This window comes from Diplotaxodon limnothrissa, linkage group LG17, assembly GCF_057381915.1.
Source record: "Diplotaxodon limnothrissa isolate DT_005_m linkage group LG17, D_limnothrissa_male_GT1.1, whole genome shotgun sequence".
NCBI classification, from domain to species: Eukaryota; Metazoa; Chordata; class Actinopteri; order Cichliformes; family Cichlidae; genus Diplotaxodon; species Diplotaxodon limnothrissa.
In genome coordinates this window covers 2,151,034-2,177,412 of record NC_140612.1, presented here as the reverse complement: position 1 = coordinate 2,177,412, position 26,379 = coordinate 2,151,034, and the positions used below count along the sequence as shown (strand labels likewise).

General features: G+C 42.7%; 1 pseudogene; it reads left to right on the top strand.

Annotated features, from left to right (window-relative positions):
- LOC146614448 (uncharacterized) overlaps positions 1 to 26,379 on the top strand; it is an 85,952-nt pseudogene that overhangs the window by 50,819 nt on the left and 8,754 nt on the right.

Here is a 26,379-nt window from a genome sequence, read left to right as displayed (position 1 = left end):
TCCCGGTGATGTGGAAGACATCATGCCTCGTCCCTGTACCAAAGACGCCTCGTCCCAGTGGCCCCCAGGATTACAGGCCCGTGGCACTGACCTCCCACATCATGAAGACCCTGGAAAGGCTCATCCTGGACCAGCTGCGACCCATAGTAAGACCACATCTGGATCCCCTTCAGTTCGCTTATCAGCCTCGTCTCGGAACAGAGGACGCCATCATCTACCTTCTCAATCGTGTCTACACCCATCTGGACCAGCCGGCGAGCACTGTGAGGGTCATGTTTTTTGACTTTTCCAGTGCTTTCAACACCATCAGGCCGACCCTCCTGGGTGATAAGTTAGCAGCGATGCAGGTGGATGCTTCTCTGGTGTCCTGGATTGTTGATTACCTGACAGGAAGACCACAATATGTACGTCTCCCACAGTGTGTGTCTGACAAGGTGATTAGCAACACAGGGGCACCACAGGGGACTGTCCTCTCCCCCTTCCTCTTCACCCTCTACACCACAGACTTCAGCCACTGCACAGAGACCTGCCATCTTCAGAAGTTTTCTGATGACTCTGCGGTGGTTGGATGCATCAGCAGGGATGATGAGACAGAGTACCGGGCTGTGGTCGACTCCTTTGTCACGTGGTGTGAGCAGAATCATCTGCAGCTCAACGTGGCAAAGACCAAGGAACTGATCGTGGACTTCAGGAAGACCAGGAAACACTTGACCCCTGTTTCAATCCAGGGGGTCAGTGTTGACATTGTGGAGGACTATAAATACCTTGGAGTACACATTGACAATAAACTGGACTGGGCTAAAAACACCACAGCACTTTACAGGAAGGGCCAGAGTCGTCTCTATTTTTTGAGGCGACTGAGGTCCTTCAACATCTGCCAGAAAATGCTGAGGATTTTCTATGAGTCTGTGGTGGCCAGTGCGATCCTCTATGCTGTTGCATGCTGGGGGAGCAGGCTGAGGGTCGCAGATGCCAACAGACTTAATAAACTGATCCGTAAGGCCAGCAATGTTGTGGGGATGGAGCTGGACTCCCTCAAGGTGGTGTCGGAGAGGCGGATGCTGTCCAAGATAAAGACAATGTTGGATAACACCTCCCACCCACTCCATGACATGTTGGTCAGTCACAGGAGCTCGTTCAGTGAGAGACTGAGATTACCGAAAAGCACCACTGAACGACACAGGAAATCATTCCTGCCTGTGGCCATCTCCCTGTACAACGCATCCACTTAACACACTGTTTGCTGCTACAACTACACATGTTTCTTTTCCAAATATTTATTTATAAGTGACTTATGTATGTATGTATGTATATATATGTATATATTGTACTATTCTTAGTTAGCGTATTGTCTGTCTTGTCTTAATGTTGGTTTAAAATGGAGCACTGTAACAAAAAATAATTTCCCCCAGGGATCAATAAAGTATTCTGATTCTGATTCTGATTGCTACGGGCCATTCGATCCCTATACAACCGTTGCAAGAGCTTGGTTCGCATTGCCGGCAATAAGTCGGACTCGTTCCCGGTGGGTGATGGGCTTCGCCAGGGCTGCCCTTTGTCTCCGGTTCTGTTCATAATTTTTATGGACAGGATTTCTAGGCGCAGCCAAGTGGCGGAGGGCTTTCGCTTTGGTGGCCTCAGAATCTCATCTCTGATTTTTGCAGATGATGTGGTTCTGTTGGCTTCATCGGGTGAAGGCCTCCAGCTCGCACTGGAACGGTTCGCAGCCGAGTGTGAAGCAGCGGGAATGAGGATCAGCACCTCCAAATCCGAGGCCATGGTTCTCAGCCGGAAAAGGGTGGAGTGCCCACTCCGGGTCGGGGATGAGTTCCTGCCCCAAGTGGAGGAGTTCAAGTATCTCGGGGTCTTGTTCACGAGTGATGGGAGAAGGGAGCCGGAGATCGACAGACGGATTGGGGCTGCGGCTGCAGTAATGAGGACGTTGCACCGGTCCGTCGTGGTGAAGAGGGAGCTGAGTGTAAAAGCAAAGCTCTCAATTTACCGGTCGATCTACGTCCCTACCCTCACCTATGGCCACGAGCTGTGGGTAGTGACCGAAAGAACGAGATCGCGGATACAAGCGGCAGAAATGAGCTTCCTCCGAAGGGTGGCTGGCCTCTCCCTTAGAGATAGGGTGAGAAGTTCGGCCATCGGGGAGGGGCTCAGAGTAGAGCAGCTGCTGCTCCACATCGAAAGGAGCCAGCTGAGGTGGTTCGGGCATCTGACAAGGATGCCCCCTGGGCGCCTCCTGGGTGAGGTGTTCCAGGCATGTCCCACCGGGAGGAGGCCCCGGGGCAGACCCAGGACACGCTGGAGAGATTATATCTCTCGGCTGGCCTGGGAACGCCTTGGTATTCCCCCGGACAAGCTGGAGGAGGTGGCTGGGGAGAGGGAGGTCTGGGCCTCTTTGCTTAGGCTGCTGCCCCCGCGACCCGACCCCGGACAAAGCGGATGACGATGGATGGATGGATGGATGTTTGACGTTCATTCAGCTGTGTGAAAACCCTGGAGGAACCCTCCCGAGGGATTAATAAAGTTTAATTTAATTTAATCTAATCTAATAATTTAACAGCTAAGCCAATTTACTCACGAACAAATAAAACACTGAAAAAGCCAAACAATAACATTTTTAAGTTATCAAAGTGAGTTATATATCATGTTTAACCCGAGTAGCGAAAGACCGCGGGGGTTTGAAGACGATGCGTCGGCTCAGATGTTTGAAGTTCACACAGCTACATTCTCACCTGAAAATATGTCAAAAGTTTTTTTGCGACCCAGAAAGAGAAATAAGAGTAATATTAAAACTAAGTCGCTGGAAAAGTCATTGGAAACTGGAATTGGCTGGGCTGCGCTATGAATTCTGCAACATGGTTTTTCAATTTTGTTGTCCGGTTGGAAAATCGGGAGAAATTCGGGATTTTCTGGAGGGGCACTGAAATTCTGTATTCTCCCGGAAAAATCGGGAGGGTTGGCATGTATGGTTGTGGCAACATCACTAACCTTGTCAAACACCTCAGAGTAAATCATATCACAGAATATGACGAGCGTATGTTGAGGCGAACTGAAGAGGAGGAGAGGGACGGGTGCTGCTAGGGCGAGACAGACGTCTCTCACGGAGTCCTTTAGAGCTGCAGGCAGGCAACGTGTTCAAATAGCGCACAGTTAATAGCACATTAATAGCACACGATTAATTGTGCAGCCCTAGTATTGACGATACTGATCCGATACCGATACTTTGTACAAAAGCTTTATGTTTCATTGTATTTCATAATACAATATATAATTGCACTATGTAATTGTAATAATAATATAATAATATAGCTTCATAATGATTACAGGACATCAGACTACTTGTTCTTATTACTTAATAATGCAGAATAATCATATAGAAATAAAAAACCTGAAGTTGTGCGCTATTTGAACACCTTGCCTGCCTGCAGTACTAAAGGACTCCGTGAGAGACTCTCACCCTAGCAGCACCTGTCCCTCTCCTCCTCTTCAGTTAGTGGTGTTGGCGCATCTTGGCTGCTTATGGAGGTAAAATACATCCACACATGACTCCGTTTAGGCTCAGCCATTGTTGTGAGTGCGCACGCCAGGGGCAGTGTTGCCAAGTTAGCGACTTTGTTGCTATATTTAGCGAGGTTTCAGAGCCCCTTAGCGACTTTTTTTTCTAACAAGCAACTATCGACAAATCTGGTGACTTTGTCTGGTGTTATTGGAGACTTATTAACTTTTTGACGTGAAAGCACGTATTGCTCTTCTCAACAAGCAGCGGGTGCTGCCGTGGGCACCTCGCCCATGCCAAAGCGCTCACGGGCGGAGGATAGTCTTCCCCCAGCTGCTGTCAGGGAAGAAGATGTTCCCACCTATGCGTCCAAACTGCAAATGAATCGCGCATGAGCGACGCCTCTGCTCCCGCACTGACTGTAACGCAGTCAGTTCTTCTTTTACTGTTATGCTGTTTTGTGGATCACAAGGTTTAAAACTACTTAAACACACACAGACAAACTAACTCCACCAGAGCGCCTATTTCGGGTCACTTTTGCCGGTCCAAGCCCAGATAAAGGAGCAGAATAAAGGAGAATTGTGACATAAAAAACCCCTAAAAATCACTAAAAGAAATTTAATTTGTAATTCTAAATAAATTCTAAATGCATTTAGGACGTTTTTTTACTCACTTTATGTCTCTTCTTTTTTTCTGTCCTACAACGTGGGTTACAATTACATTAGCATGACCAATTATGCAAATTAGGCGATGACATCATTTAGAGACTTGTAGAGACTTTTAGGATAACCAAGAGCGATTTTCCTTACTGAGGAGTTGGCAACACTGGCCAGGGGCTGCGACACATTTATACAGTTGTATTTCGCATATGACTATGAAAGGCGTAAGACGAAGTAGTTTCTTCCAGTTTAGACGATCTGAATGATATAGTTTCTTTCCACTGTGTTCCTGTTAATGACAAACTACAAATTTACCCCAAAGTACTAAAATATCGATATTTTAATATGAGAATTGATTCTAGAACATAAATTACTGGTATCGGAAGAATCGATATTTCAATATTGATCCGCACACCACTAGTGGACACAATAAGAAAGGGACTAAAGAAAGCAGTTTCTGTCTAGACTGAGCCCTCTGTGGTCACAGAGCTTCTACAGCAGATCCAGGAGGTCACCTCTGGTCACTTGTTTAAAATCACTGAAGACATAAAGATATTCAAAGATATGTGAGAGATGTCGTTTCAGAGATAAAAGATAAAAAACTGTTAACTATAGCTTATATTATCCAGTACATTATAATTCAGCAAATTCAAAGAAGAGAAGCTTTCCAACAACTCTTCCTGCACTTTCAAGCTGAAACATCACAGCCTGCCATCAAATGAGCTTCCAAATGTGAGGCTAAATCTCAGTTTTGGTACATTTGCCAGTTCTGTTCTTTTTAAACTATGTTTTCTTTAATTATTCTAATCACATTCTAATTTATCTTTGCTGATAATTATAGACTGCACGAGAAAGTTAGTCATCCATAAAGCCAATTTACATGCTGTGTGTAACTCTTGGGGGATTAGTCCCCACAATGTGCATGATTATATTTGCGTGTGTGTTTGAGTATGTGTGGACTCAAATGGCTGAGAATGAGCAGATAAAAGTAAAGAATCAGGTCAGGATCACTGAGCAGGTAGTTCCACACTACAGTAATGCTGGAGTCCAGGCTCTGGGGAGGCCAGTTCATGACTGATAATGTTCCATTGTATGTGTGTGTCTGTGTGTGTGAAGCTGAGATGTTCTCAAGATGGTGATGCATGATGGATCTGACTGTACTTTCCCGCATTCAACTTTGATCAGATCACCAACAGTACTGGCTGGAATGCAGCCAAAAACCATGACAGGGGCTGCAGTTCGGGGATGGTCATGTTCTCTCTCCTGTTCCTCATCACTGCCTGCTTTCAGCTGCATGAGACACTCTTGGAGAAAATCATCGCGGGGGCCATCTTCCTGATATATTTCCGGGATCTCTGCTCTTGATCCTAAATTGTGGCTCTCACACTCATTAATCCTCACCCTACGTCTTCCTATTGCTTGTAAAGCAAGGGTGGTGGTCTCTAGGTGGAGGCCTTTGTGCACTGTATGGAGTTTTGGGGTGTTTTTCTTCTTGATATCAGTGGCATCTATGTCCTCCTATGCCCAGCTTATTATTCCACCTGCCTATCTAATAGGGCAGGGGTCTCGAACTCCAGGCCTCGAGGGCCGGTGTCCTGCAGATTTTAGATCTCACCCTGGGTCAACACACCCTATTCAAATGATTAGTTCGTTACCAGGCCTCTGGAAAACTTCAAGACATGTTGAGGACGTAATTTAGCCATTTAAATCAGCTGTGTTGGATCAAGGACACATCTAAAACCTGCAGGACACCGGCCCTCGAGGACTGGAGTTCAAGACCCCTGTAATAGGGCATTTGTATTGATGACTAAGGTCTTATTCCTCCCACATAACAGACAGGTGTGGCACAGATCCGGCATCAAGCTGGCACTTCTGACTGACTGGTGTCATGGCAGGATGTATGTCACCCAGATGTGGGCCAGGTCTGGCAATGATGCACTATTTATGTTCCTACTTTCCTATTTTAGTTAGAAGACCCAAATGCCATGTTGCAAATACGTGTTTAATATTCACACTGAAGGATATATCCTGGTCAAAAATGACTCTGATATTCTTCACAGTGTTACTGGAGGCCAAGCCAAGAGAGTGCCATCCAGAGTAAGAATCTGGTTAGATTTTTAGGGTAGAGTACAGTCACGTCAGTTTAATCTGAATTTACAAGCAGAAAATTGGAGATCATCCAGGTCTTTATGTCTTTAAGACATTCCTGCAGTTTAGCTAAATACAACATACAATGTGACGTCATCCATGTATAAAGGGGTGGCTGATCGTCCCTCCACTCCTCAATCTCTCTATATATCTACTCTGTGGGATAAGCAGGCATAGGGGTTCGAGGGCTATGTAAAACAACAGTGAGGGACAGTGCATCACTTGTGTTTATTTCACAGTTGTGACATACAGTTATTTTGGAGTTGGCCTCCAGTGTTGTGTTCCACAGTCCCACTGAGCACACTACTAGCCTTGTACAGTGTGAAGCCCTCCAGTGTCTATGTGTGGGTCAGTCATGGATTACATTTTTTTTTCAAGCACAGTATGGCTCTGTAAAGTTAATATAAACTCTTGAGTGGGTGGAAATTTCCCACAGGCAAAGATACATCTGTGAGAGTTTTAATTTTCAGCCTAAAACAAGATACCACACCAACCCCAAGGCTTTATTCAGAACACTCCAAATCCTGAAGCTGCAGCTTAAAGGAAAAACACAAAAGCCATAATGATAAGCTCAGAAAGAATGAGAGTTTCTGCTAAGTTGCACAATGAGTCAGTTGTACTTGAAAACCCAGCCATGCCTAATGCCTCTACAGTCATCTATAGATGGGGATAAATATAGTAGACTGAGAAAATTTGTTATGTACTCACAAAACTAAGATGATTTAATTCTTGTGGTCTCAATTCAAATTGCTCAGATATTTGTGTTTGAAATGAGAGATTTCAGATTTCCCGAACATGTGCTTGGTTTGGTAGTAGTGCTTTGTGGCAGCACTCTAAATCTTTGCTGGAGGGTTGGAACACCTTTGTGCAAAGAACAACATCCATCAGGCCAGAAATATTTCACAAGTGTAACGGTGATCACGCAGAACAACTTTGTGCTGAGATGACGCTTGGTGTGACGCTTCCCGCTAAGGGCTTGTAAGCCAAATGTGAGTCGCTAGACAGCCTCATTGCAGGAATAAAGAGTTTAGGTTTTTACATTCATTTGTACCACATCTCTACACAGAAGCTTTTCCAGACTACAAGAACTCATTTGAAAGTTAGTTTTCCAGACATGGATTAAGCACTTAGTTCATGTCTGGGAAAAGGACTTTAATTTAAACCCTAAAAGCAGTTTTTGTTTTTGCAGGAAATTTCATAATTCATTTCAAATATGCTCTTGAATGATTTTATATACTTAGAGTTTCACAGGGTTTGTGTTGTGGAAAAGGCATTTGCTGAAAAGCTCTGTATAAGAATAAATAAACTGACAACCTGAATCTGAATTTGCAATGTCCATTTTCACTGATTTAATTTCATTATTAAGCAGATTTAATTTAAGGTGCTTTATTTTGTCATCAGCTGTATCAATTGGAATTGTTATTGAAATAGTACATGAATTAGATTAACCCTTTAATGACACTTCTTCACTTTGGTTTCATAGCCTCTCTGCTAACCTCCTTTCATTTGTTTCCCAGTCTGCCTTCCTGTACTGCTCCAGGTGTCCTGCCTCAGTGGGATGGCTGGGAACAAAAGGCCTGCAGGGCATTGAGAGGAGACTGCACGTAGCAGATCTGGAAGGAGATGAAGAGGAAGTATGCAGTGGTACATCCTTGGTAGTGGGTCATACCCTATGACACACTGAGGTATTCCTTTTAAATGTTGTGTGCTACGGTACGCGGTACTGACACTGACTGTAATGTCATGATCCTCCTGTCTCTCAATACTGGCATCACTCATGAGCAGTTTAAATACCTGGGAGGTTTGGCACTGTCAACAGTTTCATATTACAACTTCATTTGCAACTTCTGCTTGAATGAAAAACAAGCATAGCTACAAGATTAAGTAACAAAACCCCAAAACAACTTCCTCCTACAATTATAGGAGGAACTGTCACCAAGTGCTTGCTAAAAGAGGGTCGTTTGATTGTTGGGGTTTTCTCTGTATTATTGTAGGGTCTTTACCTTAAAATATAAAACGACTTGAGGTGACTGCTGTTGTGATGTGGAGCTATATAAATACAAATTGAATTGAACTAAAAATGTGTATGTCCTAAATTCTCTAAAATAGGCCAAAACACAAATCATATTGAATTGTGGCTTTCAGAATTTGGAAAATATTTTAATTCTACTAATTTAGGTTCAAATTATATACAAATAAATGTAATTATGTTTATGAAAACAAATAACTTTGTTGCCAGTTTATTATAATTTTTAAATTCTAGGTTAATCTTGGGAATTTAAGACCTCTGAAGACAAAAATTTCTACACTTACTGAATAATCTAAATCTGCTAGCTTAGAAGAACGTTTAAAACTATAAATACATTTGAAAAATAAAAACAAAACAAAACAACAACTATGACTGAAAGACCTAAGGAAGAGTTCACCCTGCCTGCAATAGGATTACTGGAGCCCCGCCCTGGAGCTAGGCCTGGGGGGGATGCCCAATGGCGAGCGCCTAGTGGCCGGGCCTTAGTCCATTGGGCCTGGCTGGGCACAGCTCAAAAAAGGGACATGGACACACACCCCTGTAAGCCCACCCCTCACAGGATATACCGTAAAGGTCAGGTGCAATGTGTACTGAATGGCGGCCAGGGCGGAGCATGGTAAAGGCCCCAGTTCAAGAAATCTTCAACTCCCACTCCTCCAACTACAGGGCGATCACACTCCTCGGACGACCAGGGAAAGTCTATGCCAGGGTGTTGGAAAGGAGAGTCCATCTTTTAGTCAAACCTCGGATACAGGAAGAAAGATGCCATTTTAGTCCCAGTTGCAGAACACTGGAGGAGCTCTTTACCCTCTTGAGGATACTAAGAGGGTGCGTGGGAGTTTGCCCAATCAGTCTTTTGTGGACTTGGAGAAGACATTTGACAGTGTCCCTCTGGGGTGCTTTGGGAGTATGGGGTGTCTGGCCTGTTGCTACAGGAGAAATAGTTTGTTGCTTTATAAGAAAGCTCTCTGTAAAGCCAGAACATCTTACTATTCATCACTGATTGAAGAAAATAAGAACAACCCCAGGTTTCTCTTCAGCTCTGTAGCCAGGCTGACAAACAGTCAGAGCTCTGTTGAGCCAACCATCCCTTTAACGTTAACTAGTAATGACTTCATGAACTTCTTCACAAATAAAATTTTTATCATTAGAGAAAAAATTACCAATAATCATCCCACAGATGTAATATTATCTACAGCTACTCTTAGTATCATTGATGTTAAGTTAGACTCTTTTTCTCTAATTGATCTTTCTGAGTTAACTTCAATAATTACTTCCTCCAAACCATCAACGTGTCTTTTAGACCCCATTCCTACAAAACTGCTCAAAGAAGTCCTGCCATTAATTAATGCTTCAATCTGTGAAGTGGACTCATCTCTGTGCTTGTCCTGCTAGACCTCAGCGTTTGATACTGTCGACCATAATATCCTATTAGAGCGGTTAGAACATGCTGTAGGTATTACAGGTACTGCACTGCAGTGGTTTGTATCATATCTATCTAATAGACTCCAGTTTGTACTTGTAAATGGAGAGTCCTCTTCACACACTGAGGTTAATTATGGAGTTCCACAGGGTTCAGTGCTAGGACCAATTCTGTTTACACTATACATGCTTCCCTTAGGCCAGGGGTCAGCAACCTTTAACACCCAAAGAGCCATTTGGACCCGGTTTCCACGCAAAAGAAAACACTGGAAGCCGCAAATACTTTTTGACATCTAAAATGAAGATAACACTGTATATATTGTTTTTTACTTTGTGTGAACAACTAAGGTGTGTTGCTTATGAAATCCATGAAGTGCTACAGAGAAAATTACATTTTATTTATGTAATTAACACATTTTGAACTCTTAAAGAAATATAACAAAAGGAAAGACGCCCAGCTGAACTAAAATGATCCATGTAGCAAAGAAAAACTGCTGTGAGCCGCCCCCCTTATATCGCCTTTGGGCTTTTGGAGCCTTGACCTGACTTTTAAAAAAATAACTGAAAAAAAGCACTATGCTGCTGAAAAAATGAAAAATAGATATTTACAAAATTCTGCCTAAATATGTATTTTACCTGGTTAATGTGTGTGGCAGGGCGTGGTCTGCAGCGCCGCTGCAGGGTGGCGGACAAATGGAAGAACGCAGTCTTTCATATTTGTTTAATATGTGCGTTGAAGGACATGTCCTGGTCAAAAATGACTCCAAGGTTCCTCACAGCGTTACTGGAGGCCAAGGTAATGCCATCCAGAGTAAGAATCTGCTTAGATACCATATTTCTAAGATTTTCAGGCCGAGTACAATAACCTCAGTTTGATCTGAATTAAGAATTATGAGTACAATATTCTTTTTTTCTGTTAAATAACCTCAGAAAGCAACTGTCAGCACCTTAAAGTTTAATGTGCTGGTAGAGTAAGAAGTCATATAGGAATATCTACTTTTGAAGCCAAGCCAAGTCTAACAAACATTCACCATTACATGAAGTCCTCTGCTGAGTTAGCTTTCAGTGTTTGTTCATTTTTGAGTGCTTTGTGCCCTGTTATACTGCAGTGAGATGTTAAACAAAGTGTTGTGGTAATTGTTGTTAAGGTGTATAAAGTGTGTGAATGATATTATTAGAGGCTAAGCGGGTTTATCTGTCGCTCTAATATGGTGTCGGATGCAAAGTTAGTTACAGTTTATGTAGTCTGAGAAAAATGTTTGAAGAGAACAAAAATTGTTGCAAAAGAGAGTCTGTGAAAAGTACTCAGCTAATCAAACATGTAAAACAGTTGAAGGATTTCTGTAGGTTACAAGAAAAAACACTGATAGTTGACACTGACAGTTGGTCGGCAACTTTCCTGTGTTGATCAGTGTTTTTACCAGTCATTTTGTTTTCATAGAAAAAAACACACACCCTCCTCTGCCATCAAAGATATTTAAGTTTTTATATAAAATGTGTGTCATTAAAAACGTGCCGTTGAATCAGCTAAGTTTGGAGCTGTCACAGTTTTCTCACCACTTGCATTCAGTGTGAAATTGGGGCACAGGATATGTCTACTTTCGAGCTACACATACTCATGCTGAGCAGTACTTAAGCTCATTTCAAATTAATCTCAAGTCATCCTCTTCTTCTTTCTATCCTCTGTTTAAGGTTTGATATATTGTAGTTTTATTGGCTGCAAGTTTAAAGTGGGTTACAGTGAAATGAGGAGGAGGTGATGGGCAATGGTGGATTGCCAGAATGTATAAACTCAATGGGGACCTCCAATCCTCTCGACTATCACCTCCCATGATGGGCAAATTGAACAAGTTTGGTGCGTTGCAGTTTTTTTTCCCCCTTCTTTTGGCATGGGGAGGTGTATATGAAGCTTTGAACAATGACACACGGGTGGGCATGTTCTAAAAGAATCCCTGCTGAGCAACTAAGCCAAGCCCCAAGCTTCAACAGAGCGTGTGGGTGAGGGCTTAATCTGGCAACCTACGAGCTGCAACCTTCCAAACCAATGTTGGAATCACAAAGACCTGCATTGTCTCAACCGAACCTACCATCTGTGAAAAATTGCAGAGACCCCCTGCATGGTATCTGATTTAATGGTGTCAGTACACGAGTTTACAGACAAAACCTCTTTATCTGATCGCAGAACAAGAAACACTTTGTTCAGAGTGTGTTTGTGGAGTAATTACATGTTGCTGATAATGGGGGCTCTCACCTCGAGTTGTTGTTTATCTTTGTCATTGTCTATGGGTTTATCTGTGGACCTGGTACTCTGGACCTGGAACAGTTTATGGCGTGGAGGACCAAGTCCACACCGTAGATTATGGTGATGGATTTATGATGTCATTCATTGGTTTGGACTCAATTGGTGTTTTGGCTGCTGCTGTGGAAATCAAAAATAGCCATATTAGAAGAGAGGGTGAGTTACATACAGTTAAAAACTACATAATCAGTTGTTGTTTTCCTTGCATGCACCATAATGACGTCACGCCTCCTGCCGAGTAGCTCTGGTGTCAGCTTGTCATGCTCCTCCTGATTTTTCTCTCTATGATTTCTATGATAAATCAGTGCAGGACATGTCCCAGAGCAAGACTGCTGCAACACCTGGACAAGTTGAGATACTCTTCAAAAACCTTCCTTTTTTTTTTTTTTTTTTTTTTTTTTTGCCTGTCCCGTTTGGCTCTTTTGCATCAGAATTGTTGTCTAAAGGCAAAGAAAGATGCCCAACGGATTTACTTTACCAAACTGACCATCCCAGCCTTGCTGTAATGGTCCATTTGATTCACCTTTTATTGTTTATTTTATTTTCACTTACTGAATACGGGACAGACTTGACTGGGGGAAAGAAGGGGAGAAAGAAAGAGGGAAAGAGAAACAGCTGAGAAGAGGGACGGGGGAGAAGGGCAAAAAACAAAAACCAACAGAATGAGCAGAAAAAGAAAATGCATATATCGATCACCTGGATCACCTGCTGAGAAAGAAAAAAGAAAGCAAGCAGAAGAGAACAAGAGTAATAGAATAAACAACATCACAATGATATATGGGAATATGACAGTAAATACTAAATATTAAACATTATTGTGCAGCACATAAGATCAACAGAACACAGTGTGCTTTGAGGTAGGAGCCAAAAAGGGTGTAGTTTGTGGGTGTGATCACCCGTGTGTACACCTGTGAGCATGGACGCGCTTGTTTTTTTTTTTAAAGGTTCCTTCATGTAATGATCTGCTAGAGGGTGTGGGGGGGCCACAGCCACGTCCTCCAGGGCATGAAGCAGGTATGGAGGAGATCAAAACTCCAGACATCCAGAGGCCCCCAGAATACAAGAGACCAAGGAAGACCAACAGAGGGGCAGCCGCGCCACTGTCCCAGAAAGAGCTGAGGAGAGTCCCAGATGAGGGCTCACTCAGCAGCCGCGGAGCAGAAGCCAGGGGGAGTTGCAGTGACGCGCCCATGAGCTCCACCGGCAGCCAGCCGTGCCTGAGTGACCGAGCCCCAGGCCGAGAGGCCGGGGGCACCCCACCTCCGAAGTGGCCCGAGCGAGCCCCAGGCTCCAAGCCCCGATAAGCGGCCGCCAAGGAGTGAGCCGGTGTGTACCCGGACGCCCACCCCCAGACACAAAGAACCACCAACGCACCGATGTCAGAGGGAGTCCGCCACTGGCAGGGGAAGTGGTGGTAGGGGGAGATAGGCCTCCAAACCTTGGAGGGCCTAAGATGTCCCCAGAGAGGTGGCGCCTGACACCCAACCTGACATATAGACACAGACATACAGGCACACACAGATACAAACATCCATTCCCACCCTCATGCTCTCATATGCACTTACTCCACACTCAACCAACGTGGAGACAGACATAAAGAGACGCTGTACACACGATCACACTCCCCAAGCGTACTCTACAAACCGGGTCTAGGTACCCTTGCCCCTGGAGGGGGGGACTGCACCCAGACCCAGGTGGTGTTACCCTTTTCCCTGCGGTGGGGGTAGGCAGACCGCCCCGACTCCGCAGCAGCAGGGAGGCCCCACACTCCAGACCGCAGTCGGACGGCCAACTCCTCCTCCTAGCCCCCCCGCTCCAGCAGGTCGCAGAGAATGGGGGTGTGTGAAGACTCCAAACCTCCCTCCACCCGCTCATTGTAGTGTTGATGCATGTGTGTTCTAAGGTGCATTTAAAACCCAGGAGGGCATGGAGCTACCTGCCAGAGAGCAGCAGGTAAACGCATGGTCCCTCCTGCTAGCCCTCAATGTCTACATGTATTTAACCTTGAGAGGTGGGCAACGACGCCAGGGGTGAGGTGTACACCCTGATGGTACTTTGGATTCCGTGTATCGTGCCCACCCCCAAGATCCTATATGTATGTGTAATGAGAGTGTGAGTAATGTGAATGTCTAAGTTGTGGGATAAAATTGAGGCAGAGGCAGCCAGAAGGGGACAGAGGGGGGGGGGGGGGTAGCCTCCTCTGCACCCTGGTGACATACCCCTACTCCAAGGCCCTGCATGTGTGGGTGGTTGTGGTGGAGCGGGAAGAGGGAGGCAGCTGGAGATGGGGAGGGAAGGAAGGGAGGGGCAAGTGACCCCTCCCTGGGGCCAGCTCCCCCGCTGACCCCAGTAGGCACCCCCATACTCCGCGACCCGCCAGGGAAAGGGGGCCCAGGCCCATCCAGACCGGGGCCCAGCGCAGCAGCGCCTCCCAGCCCCACAGAGTCCTGGAGATGTAGGCATTGCAGAAATTATTTCAACCATGTGCAATGAATTTGCGGTTTTGTTGTCTGAAAGATGGGCACTGTTGGGAAGGTTACTTTTAAAATGTATTCCACTACAGATTACAGATTACATGCCCCAAAATGTATTTTGTAGCGTATTCTGTTACGTTACTCAATGAGAGTAACGTATTCTGAATACATTGGATTACTTAATATATTATGATGCTTTTTACAACTACATGAATGTCCTATTGCTGTGTGATTTATTACTGAAGGTTACTCTCCATACCAACACCAAGTACATGTTTAAATCTTAATATAAATGTAAACCGTAGTAAAGGGACCTCTGGCTAATACGTCGGGTTCGTGTCGGGCTCGTAGCTGAAAACTAGCTTTACTTTGTTGTCTGGGTCAACTTTGCTAGCGGGAGACAGAGAGAGGCGTTGAAAGGCTGCTGCAACCGAACTTTTTCGTTCGGAGGAAAACACGAACACAGCGTACAGTCGAGTCTTAATAGCATACTTACAGCTGGGCTCGTCAGGCTCTCTTTTTGGCTGCAGTGGTTATTATTATATTTACATGCTTCCAGCTCCCGTTTCTGCTCCGTGACAGCTCGTACTTTTCCTTTTCCTCCCTCCCTCGCTCACAGACACATAACGGGTATAGCAGTCCATTCTCCCTGCAGCACGGACTACACTGCCCATCAGGCTGCATTGTTTAGGGCGATGCCTGTAACACTCTGCTATTGCCTTCACATTTAATCATTTCAAAATGTATTTCTTCACGTCATTATGAGACGTGAGATTGAGGCACGGGCATTTCAGCCTCTTAATGCGTTTTTGTTTGGGTTTCCACCGGCGTGGAATTACCAAACATAGAGAGGGCACAGCCTAACATATGAAACAGGAAAAGGCCGCCGTGTAATCCATTTATTTCAACAAAGTAACTGTATGCTGAATACCACCTTTTTAAACTGTAACTGTAACGGAATACAGTTACTCATATTTTGTATTTTAAATACGTAACGGTACATGTATTCCATTACTCCCCAACACTGAAGATGGGTGCCAGGCCTGTGATCACTCACAGTCAAATCACAGTCCATATTCAAAGATATCAAGACTTTGATAAAAATGGTAATGGATAAGCTCAAGCTCAAATGCGATATGGCAATTAACTGTGATAAATTAATACATTTTCCCAATCTGTCTACATACTGTACTACATATTGTAACTGTAACTTCGGTCGTTGCTGTGCTTTTTGGAAGTCGAATTTCCCAGAGGAACCCACCCGAGGGATTAATAAAGTTCTATCTTATCTTATACATAGATATTCGCATTAAACAGAAATTCTCCTTAAATCCTTACATTCAGAGTCCAGCCAGAACTTCATCGATCTGAAAGAAAAATTCTCAACTTCCTCCAAAATTGCTGCAAGACAACAATTTAATTGCGAAATGACATATGCATTATGAGCCTTGCTGTTATATACAAATATAACCAAAATACAACCAGTTGGTGGGAGCTGACTGTTGTGACTCTGACTGCAAAGACACACACTGGAATGAGCAGATTGACTGAGACTGATTACAGTGTGTTGGTATTAATCTGTGTTTACGTTAAATGAAAATTATTTGTAAACCCTCAACAATCTGTGATTTTTGGGGACCACATGACATAAGTTGCTTTTGGAGCCAGACTCCAGTGGTCATCAGACGACCTGCAGTTTTTGGCACTTTGGCTTCATTTTGTAGCTTCAGAGGTTGTAGGGTGGTTCAGATAAACACTGGCTTCTCTGTCTAATCAGAGTTGAGGTAATGAAGTGGATCTGTTTGCTTGTACTCGACCTCCGTGAGACATTGCTTCCTGACACTACACGACAGAGCGTGGCTGTCTCTGCTGCTTTGGCACAGCCATTCTGTGAATTACTGATGCATCTGTTTGAATTCCTTTCTGGTCTGTTCTATCAAACTATTTGTATGCAAGTGAAACTCAAATGTGAAAGATTACGCACGCACGCACGCACGCGCGCACACACACACACACACACACACACACACACACACACACACACACACACCCTGTTTCACTTGACAGCCTATTAGTAATTTTAATTGTTCAATTAAGCTGAAGGTTGAAACAAGACCAGACTGAATTTTTGGCCCAGGAGAACAGCAGCTAACACTTATTGTCCTTCCCTTTTACCTGTTGTACAGTTTACTGACGACAATGTTCCTTAAATCAATAGATAATTCAATTCAATTCAATTCAATTTTATTTATATAGCACCAAATCACAAAAAAGTCGCCTCAAGGCGCTTCATAGATACAGAGAAAAACCCAACAATCATATCACCCCTATGATCAAGCACTTTGGTGACAGTGGGAAGGAAAAACTCCCTTTTAACAGGAAGAAACCTCCAGCAGAACCAGGCTCAGGGAGGGGCGGGGCCATCTGCTGCGACCAGTTGTGGTGAGAGAAGGAAGACAGGATAAAGACATGCTGTGGAAGAGAGACAGAGGTTAATAACAGATATGATTCAATGCAGAGAGGTCTGTTAACACATAGTGAGTGAGAAAGGTGACTGGAAAGGAAAAACTCAATGCATCATGGGAATCCCCCGGCAGCCTACGTCTATTGCAGCATAACTAAGGGAGGATTCAGGGTCACCTGGTCCAGCCCTAACTATATGCTTTAGCAAAAAGGAAAGTTTGAAGCCTAATCTTGAAAGTAGAGATAGTGTCTGTCTCCTGAATCCAAACTGGAAGCTGGTTCCACAGAAGAGGGGCCTGAAAACTGAAGGCTCTGCCTCCCATTCTACTTTTAAATACTCTAGGAACAACAAGTAAGCCTGCAGAGCGAGAGCGAAGTGCTCTAATAGGGTGATATGGTACTACAAGGTCATTAAGGTCACTATGTATTAATAGACCTCTCTGCATTGAATCATATCTGTTATTAATCTCTGTCTCTCTTCCACAGCATGTCTTTATCCTGTCTTCCTTCTCTCACCCCAACCGGTCGCAGCAGATGGCCCCGCCCCTCCCTGAGCCTGGTTCTGCCGGAGGTTTCTTCCTGTTAAAAGGGAGTTTTTCCTTCCCACTGTCGCCAAAGTGCTTGCTCATAGGGGGTCATATGATTGTTGGGTTTTTCTCTGTATCTATGAAGTGCCTTGAGGCGACTTTTGTTGTGATTTGGCGCTATATAAATACAATTGAATTGAATTGAATTGAATTAAGATAAGATAAGAAAAAAAAATGGTCAAAAATGACTCCAAGGTTCCTCACAGCGTCACTGGAGGCCAAGGTAATGCCATCCAGAGTAAGAATCTGGTTAGATACCATATTTCTAAGCCGAGTACAATAACCTCAGTTTTATCTGAATTAAGAAGCAGAAAGTTAGCGGCCATCCAGGTCTTTATGTCTTTAAGACATTCCTGCAGTTTAACTCATTGGTGTGTGTTATCTGGCTTCATGGACAGATAGAGCTGGGTGTCATCTGCATAGCAGTGAAAATGTATGCTATGTCTTCTAATGATGCTGCCTAAGGGAAGCATGTATAATGTAAACAGAATCGGTCCTAGCACTGAACCCTGTGGAACTCCATAATTAACCTCAGTGTGTGAAGAGGACTCTCCATTTACATGTACAAACTGGAGTCTATTAGATAGATATGATACAAACCACTGCAGCACAGTACCTGTAATACCTACAGCATGTTCTAATCGCTCTAATAGGATATTATGGTCGACAGTATCGAACGCTGCAGGACAAGCTAGCAGAGATGTCTAGCAGGACAAGCACAGAGATGAGTCCACTGTCAGAGGCCATAAGAAGATCATTTGTAACCTTCACTAAAGCTGTTTCTGTGCTGTGATGAGCTCTGAAACCTGACTGAAACTCTTCAAATAAACCATTCCTCTGCAGATGATCTGTTAGCTGTTTGACAACTACTCTTTCAAGGATGTTTGATATGAAAGGAAGGTTGGAGATTGGCCTATAATTAGCTAAGACTGCTGGGTCTAGAGATGCTTTTTGAGTAAAGGTTTAACTACAGCTAGCTTGAAGGCCTGTGGTACATAGCTGATTATTAGAGATAGGTTGATCATATTTAAGATCGAAGAATTAATTAATGGCAGGACTTCTTTGAGCAGTTTTGTAGGAATGGGGTCTAAAAGACACGTTGATAGTTTGGAGGAAGTAATTATTGAAGTTAACTCAGAAAGATCAATTGGAGAAAAAGAGTCTAACTTAACATCAATGGTACTAAGAGTAGCTGTAGATCAGTGGTTCTTAACCTTGTTGGAGGTACCGAACCCCACCAGTTTCATATGCGCATTCACTGAACCCCTCTTTAGTGAAAAATAAAATATGATTTTTTTCAAATTCAAGACATAGATATGTTTTTTTATTGGTACACAAAATGAGCCGTGCATGTCACGGTGGAGGCTCTGCTGAACCCCTGAGACCGACTCACCGAACCCCTAGGGTTCGATCGAACCCAGGTTAAGAACCACTGCTGTAGATAATATTACATCTGTGAGATGATTATGAGTCATTTTTTCTCTAATGATTAACATTTTATTTGTGAAGAAGTTCATGAAGTCATTACTAGTTAACGTTAAAGGGATGGTTGGCTCAAAAGAGCTCTGACTGTTTGTCAGCCTGGCTACAGTGCTGAAGAGAAACCTGGGGTTGTTCTTATTTTCTTCAATCAGTGATGAATAGTAAGATGTTCTGGCTTTGTGGAGGGCTTTCTTATAAATCAGCAAACTATTTCTCCAGGCTAAATGATGATCCTCTAAATTTGTGACACGCCATTTCCTCTCCAGCTTACGAGTCATCTGCTTTAGGCTACGTGTTTGAGAATTATACCACGGAGTCAGGTACTTCTGATTAGAGACCTTAGTTTTCACAGGAGCTACAGTATCCAGAGTCGTACGTAGTGAGGAGGTAAAATTATTAACTAGATAATAGAAATTTTCAGTTCAATTCAATTTTATTTACACAGTGCCAAAGCACAACAGTTGCCCAAAGGTGCTTTAGATCCTACAATAATACATACAGAGAAGAACCCAACAATCATATGAACAATTACACCATAGTGAAAGCTGTGTCTGTAAAATTCTCCAGAGAATACAAACGTCTCCAGCTCCAGCTTTTGAAGCTTGTCCCATTCAGATGCTGTGTCATTTCAGTGCGGGGGAGTTCTTCTACCTCTTATTTTGATTCCATCACCACCAGGATCAGCTGCTTTCTTTGGAACTGATTGTCCTGACCTTCAGTCACAGGTGTCCAGGAGCTGCTACTTGCCTCCGGTTGGCTCTGTGTCCTGGTGGGGTAGCATAGAGAGACAAAGGTCAGGTCACTGTTTCGACCTCTTGAGCAAATTTATCCCCCTTGTGTGTCTTAAATGCCTAATCAACCTCGACATACTTTTACTCTACATCTAGATTGCTCAGCTCTTTCAGTTGGTCCTTCAATTAAGTTCTGTCAAGCCGATCTCTTATATGGGCCTGAAAATATTATAATAATAGTTTTGTATTCTTTTTCTCTCAGTATGTCCATGTGGAGATCAAGTTGGTTGGTTAACAGTTGGTTCTGTTAACTAATTTGTGTTCTCATCCACACAGATTTTGCCTTTTATTTTAAGTCTATATTCAGGATAAATATTCAAGTCAATAAAGTTTAAGAAAAAAGTAAAGTCTAAATTCATGTCAAAAGGTACACCCTCTTTCAAGTCTAAGGGTTTACATATCAGTACAGCATAAAAATCACCTGTTCCTTAGCCCCTTGAAGTACAGATTAACTAAAATCATGAAATATTACACTGTGCTATTAATTACTGAACAAATATTAATGCAGAAACTGCAAAATCTAAATATCCCCATACTACTTCTATGGGAATTACGAGGGAAAGTAACAGCCAGGTGCTCATAATAAAATGCATTAGATAAACTGAACATCAATCAAGTCTGGCCACCTCTAATAAAAGCACACATTTTGGCAGTTTGCTCGTCTGGGGCATTTAGGTGTGTGTGTTAATCTTAATGAGCAAGGAGGAAAGATATTAGCAATTATATTAAGGAAGCAGTTGTTGGTGTCATCAGTCTGAGATTGATAGGCACCAACCCTATAACCCTTTCCAATCTGGGAAAGGCTGTGCGGCCATTTTGAAGTCCATTCTACAGTAAGAAAATGTTTCACAAGTGGAAAACTTTCAAAACAGTTGCTCATCTTCCCAGGAGCTGATGTTCTGGAAATTCATCTCAAGCCCACATAGCAGACAGGTCTGGCCCAGATCTAGTGTCAAGAGTGTAACTGTGGATGAATGTAGTTAGGAAGCACTCAGTTTAGAGAAAGTGTGTGATTGGGTGAATGTGGCATGTTGTATAGAGCACTTTCAGTAATCCGGGACAGTAGAAAAGCGCTATATAAGAATCAGTCCATTCACTGTCTGAACAGAGTTTCGTCATGTTGCTTTTGCACTGTTATGTTCCAACACATGTTGTTCTTACATGGCTTTATTAAGGCACACATTAGGCTGACATTTGGGGCCAGAGCTGAAACTGTTCTGGGCCAGCACAGGGGCAGCAGTGTGTTTGCAACTGGCCTTGTGCTGGCCCATGTGTGGGCCACCTCTGGGCCACCAAAGGGCCGTCATTCTTTGTGGTATGTGGGCCATGTGTAAGCACATTGTGTGGGCCAGATCCGAGCCATGCCAGTTTTGCTATGTGGGAGGTCAGCAAGACTCAGAGAAACAGCGAAAAGAGCAAAAGTCCACAATCCTCGGTTACCATGTTACTGTAAATGTTAAAGCTACAGTACAATTACAAAAAGAGAATGGCTTTTTTTGGAAGGGTTGCCAGGAGAAAGCCACTTCTCAGTTAAAGAACATGGTAGCATGGCTTAAGTTTGTATACATTTCACCCACACTGGATTCTTTTAAGTTGTTCCTTTGCTAAAGGTTATCATTGGGGCTGGATCAGTTGACTCGGAATCCTCCCTTAGTTAGGTTGCAATAGGCTTGGGCTGCTGGAGGCTTCACATAATGCACTGAGCATTTCTGCTCCTCTCACCTTGTGTTTTTACACCACTCTGCATTTAATTATTATTAATCGCTGGTTGTTTTACAGTGTGCCTTTTGTCCTGTCTTCCTCCCTTTCACCCACAACAAATGGCCCCGCCTCTCCCTGAGCCTGGTTCTTGTGAGGGTTTCTTCTGGTGAAAAGGGAGTTTTTCCTTCCCACTGTTGCCAAGTGCTTGCTCATTGTCTGATTGATGGGGCTTCCTCTGTATTACTGTAGGGTCTTTGTCTTACAATATCAAGTGCCTTCAGGCAACTGTTGTCGTGATTTGTCGCAATATAAATAAAACTGAAAATCCAATTTATTGGTTTTAGTTGCAGTTGTTGAGTTGCCATGAACTCCTCTGTATACCATTATTGTATACATTATACCAATTATAACATTATTTTTAAAAAAGTGTTGACCAAAATTCCAAATGTGCTCATTTTTTTCATTCATTTTACCCTCACTGTTTTGACTGAATAATATTTATCGTGTAAAATCTTCCATAAGACCTTGTGTTCACTAAAAAAATCAGGCCATATCATATCTTAAAGTCAGTTGATCCAGAATGCTGCAGTGGCAGTACTAGCAGGGACCGGAAAGACAGACCATTATTCTCCATACTAGCTCTTCACTGGCTTCTGGTAAAATCCAGAATCAAATTTTAAATCCTTGTCCTCATATGCATTAAATAGGCAGGTCCGATTGCATCTTAAGGAGCATGCAATATCATATTATCTTGCAGGTAAGGTGCAACACTCTCTCACTACAGGCTGCAGAAAAGTACAAGCCTTACGCCACCAGGCTCATCTCCTGTGGAAACAGCTCTGAGTTTGGATTCAGGAGACAGACTCCCTCTCTACTTTTAGATCAGTCTAAAAACTTCTGTTTTGTTTCTTTTTGGTAAAGCTTTTGGTTAGGGTTAGGGAGCCATCCATTAGTTTTGCTGGTATCGGCTATATCGGCTACAATCATTCTACCTTTCATGTGATGTGACTCCTCCTCAGCTCCAACTTATCCTGGTCAGTTGAACATAATCTCTGCCATTGCTGGATTCCACTCTGTTATATCTACTGTGTACTTCAAAAAACTGTTTAGTTCTTTCAGAGGATCTATCCTTACTGAACTGCATATTATTAAATTATGTCTTCTTTATCTCCCAGTTTTCCTGCCCCTCCCCCAACTGTGGCAGATGGCTGCCTCTCCTTGTTAAACGGTAGTTCTTTCTTACCACAGTCACCAAGGATTTGTTCATTTCATTCACAGCATGTCTTCCTTCTCTCACACCAACCGGTCGCAGCAGATGGCCCCGCCCCTCCCTGAGCCTGGTTCTGTCGGAGGTTTCTTCCTGTTAAAAGGGAGTTTTTCCTTCCCCTTGCAGCTTGCTCATAGGTGGTTTTCTGTATGTAGTATTGTAGACTCTACCTTACAATATAAGGTATATATACAATAATATATACAATATTCTCTCCAATGTAAAGGCTAATATTGTAGGGTCTTTATATTTCAATATAAAGTGCTTTCATCAACTGTTGTGTTACGCTAACTGCATATAAATAAAACTGTACTGAATGCATCATTTCCTATTATTGTCATGCTGTGCAGCTAATTGAGAAAATGACATCAAAACACGAGCTTTTTTTGCCCCTGTATCCTGGCATGAGTTAATCTAGCCCAGACAGCACAGATTTACACTTCCAAATTTGATCTGCCTCTGACACGACAAATAGACCCATTGAGGGAGTTGAACTGAGAAACATAAAAAAATCTCTAAAGATTAATTATAGTGGACTGATTATTTGAGAGGTGTTCCTTGCATCGACTGTCTGTTTGACACTGATTTGTGTTCCAAAGCCAATCAAATAAAGTACCTTTTTAACTGCGGAGATGACGGGAGGTAGCGGGTGCGCCTTTTCATCAGATGGGAAGTGTGAGGTGAGATGGATGACAAGGAGATGGGGAGGACGTCTGTCATTCATTCAAAGGAAATCTCAGTGCAGCAGCGCGCAGGGGCACTCACAGAGGACAGAGAAATATAGAGTGCTGAGAATCATTATCTGAGGAAGCTAGGAGAGAATGAGCAGATGGAAATAGGAAAGGGATGATCAGAACTGAGAAAAAGAGCTCAGCATTGTGGCTGGAGAGGCAGAGTGAGAAAAGAGAGGGAGGGTGAGAGAGCCTGAGGAAGAATAGAGCATATGAAAGCTTGTTGTATTAATGGCAAAGTAAAAAGCAGTCCGAGAATAAATTACCCGCTCTCCCTCGGGATTACTAATGTAATTATTTGAAAGAGGGTTCTCGTTAGAGTGTGCAGAGGTGTGGAAGACCTGCGGAACAAAACAGAAGACAGAGATGGAGCAGCAAGGGTTTAGCGACTGGAAATTAACTCGCTGCTCAGAGCTCCATAATTGATAGGAGACAAAGATACCTTTGATTGGAACCAAAGGAAAGAACCGGGACAAGAAAAGTTTCCTCGCTGCTCTTTTCTATTTTTTTTTTCTTTGTCTACAACAAGAAACGTACAGCAAAGACAAAAGGGAAGAGTACAGGATGGAAATAAGGAAACGTGATCCACTGGTCACAGATAAGACTTTATTCAATCTGTGAAGAAACCAGAATCCTTAGAAAGAAAGGTACTTTACATGTCTCCAGAAGGTGTTGGTTCTTTTTCTCTTATTGTACAGTTTTAAAAAAGTCCCCAGCAATAATGGCAAAAATACAACACTATATGAACACTTTAATTCCAAAATGCTATACATCCATTCATCCAAACACCTAAGCATCCAGTACTGTTTGAATAAGAAAAATCCAGCAAGTAGAAATGTCAACAAGTTATCCTGCTTTCAAGTCTCAGCTGTCAGTCATTCTGCCCATGCTGGCTTTCCTTGTTTCAAAAGGTAAATATCTCATTTTGGAACAAAACTCTTCATATGCAGATTGTCTGAGTAGCAGAAGTCATTAACTTGTTTAAGCATGCCTCAGAAAATAAATCAAGAAATAGTACAGCACTTTTTTCCATTCTTGGATAAAACAGGAAACATAACACAGCTACTGAAGCAGAAGAGCATCAAAGTGAGAGACATCTAAATGAGGACTGGAGAGTCAGACCAAACAGACAGCTTTGCATGAAGCTTCCAGATGAAAGTTCCTCCCATCTCTTAGTTTTTAATAGTTTGTCTTTGTTCCTTTCTCGGAACGTTTCTTTTCATAGATGCTAATTAAGTTTGCGTTTTAAATGATGAGGCTGCTTCTTATAAAGTCTTGACGACTTTCACACAGGCAAAATGACCTAAACTGCATTTGTACAGAACTTCCTCTGTCTACATTCAAACTGTAATTATGTGCTGCGATTTACAGTATCCCTCGTTTCAGGCTGAAAATCCTCCTCTTGAGATGTTCACAGTCCTGTACTGTCTGAACATTTTGACAAACAACAGTCTCATGTTCTTCTTAGCCAACACAGCCAATTAGTGAAGTAGGAGTAGTTAATTATTTAGCGACAGGTAGAGAGAGACTCAAATATTCCTTCTTGTTCAGCTGTATAGGTTAAGGTGATTCAAAGCAGTGTAAGTACAGGTTTTGTTCAGAGGGCGAGCTCAAAGCAGCACACTATGAAATTTTCTAGCATTTAGTGGAAAAAAGACATTATTTATGTTGGCCACAAAAACCAGCTGTTTAAACATTTTCTCTATACTGGGATGATGGACTGCCACTTCTCTATTAAATGAAATGTAAATCCAAGTTGGCATCTGCCTTGGGTAAATTATTAAATTATTTACAAGGAAAACAAACCCAAAAAAAGCAATTTATCATCAACTACACTGGATTTTACTGGTTCTTCTGGTTTTAAATGAACTTTCTTATTAAAAAGTACCCATGTTCCGAACCAAAAAGCTGGGCCCCGGTTAAATGACAACAGGTCCAGCTAGGTCCAGATAAAACAAGTTTTTACAATGTCAAAAAATATGTCAACCAATATATGACATATTTAGTCAATATGCAAGAGCAAATGATGATGGAAGAGCAGTACTAACTAAAGATTAAGAATCTATGAAAGTGGTATAATCAGTGTGATAGACAGCATCAAATGGCAAAAGGACGTAGGTTTATCAATTATTTAAAGTTCCTTATTGCCCTGCTGAGATGAATGGAAATGAAAAATAAAAAATTACAATTAAAACGTGGATTTTAGAGAAGGTGCTAAAACTGTGCCATGTTTGTGTTCTAACATGTAAACGGCCTTCCTACTGTTTTCCGCATTTTTGCGTTCCTTGGTGAGCGGTTCTGACCCCTTTTCCTGTCTTGCCAATTTGGAAGCATTAAGACGTCAGCTGCTGCAACGAACGCTGATGTGTCGAAAGAAGCGAGAGTACAGCGTGAGTAAACTGCAGCCCCGGGGAACATTCATACATAATGTCGGAGATCAAAGTGTGACGTGTTCTTGTTATGCTAAGCACATTCAGACTCTTACTGGGATCAGCCACATTCAGAAATAAAGCAGCGAAAGAAAATTACTGTTTTTTGTAACACAAACTGCTTAGAGACATAAAAGAGTTAATACTCACCGAATGGGGCTGAGCAGCTTCACAAAGAAGAAAATACTATAATAAGCGTTACATTACATTACTAAACAAACCAAATAAAATGTAACAACCACAAATTTCTTGACACATTTTTTTTGAAAAGCATAGCAACACTTGGTAATCTTCAAGAAGAAAAATTCAAGTTTTTTTCTTTACATTGACAAAGAACATTTACATTGATCAGTTAGTTACAGCTTTGCTTCTCTTGAAAAGTTGAAGAT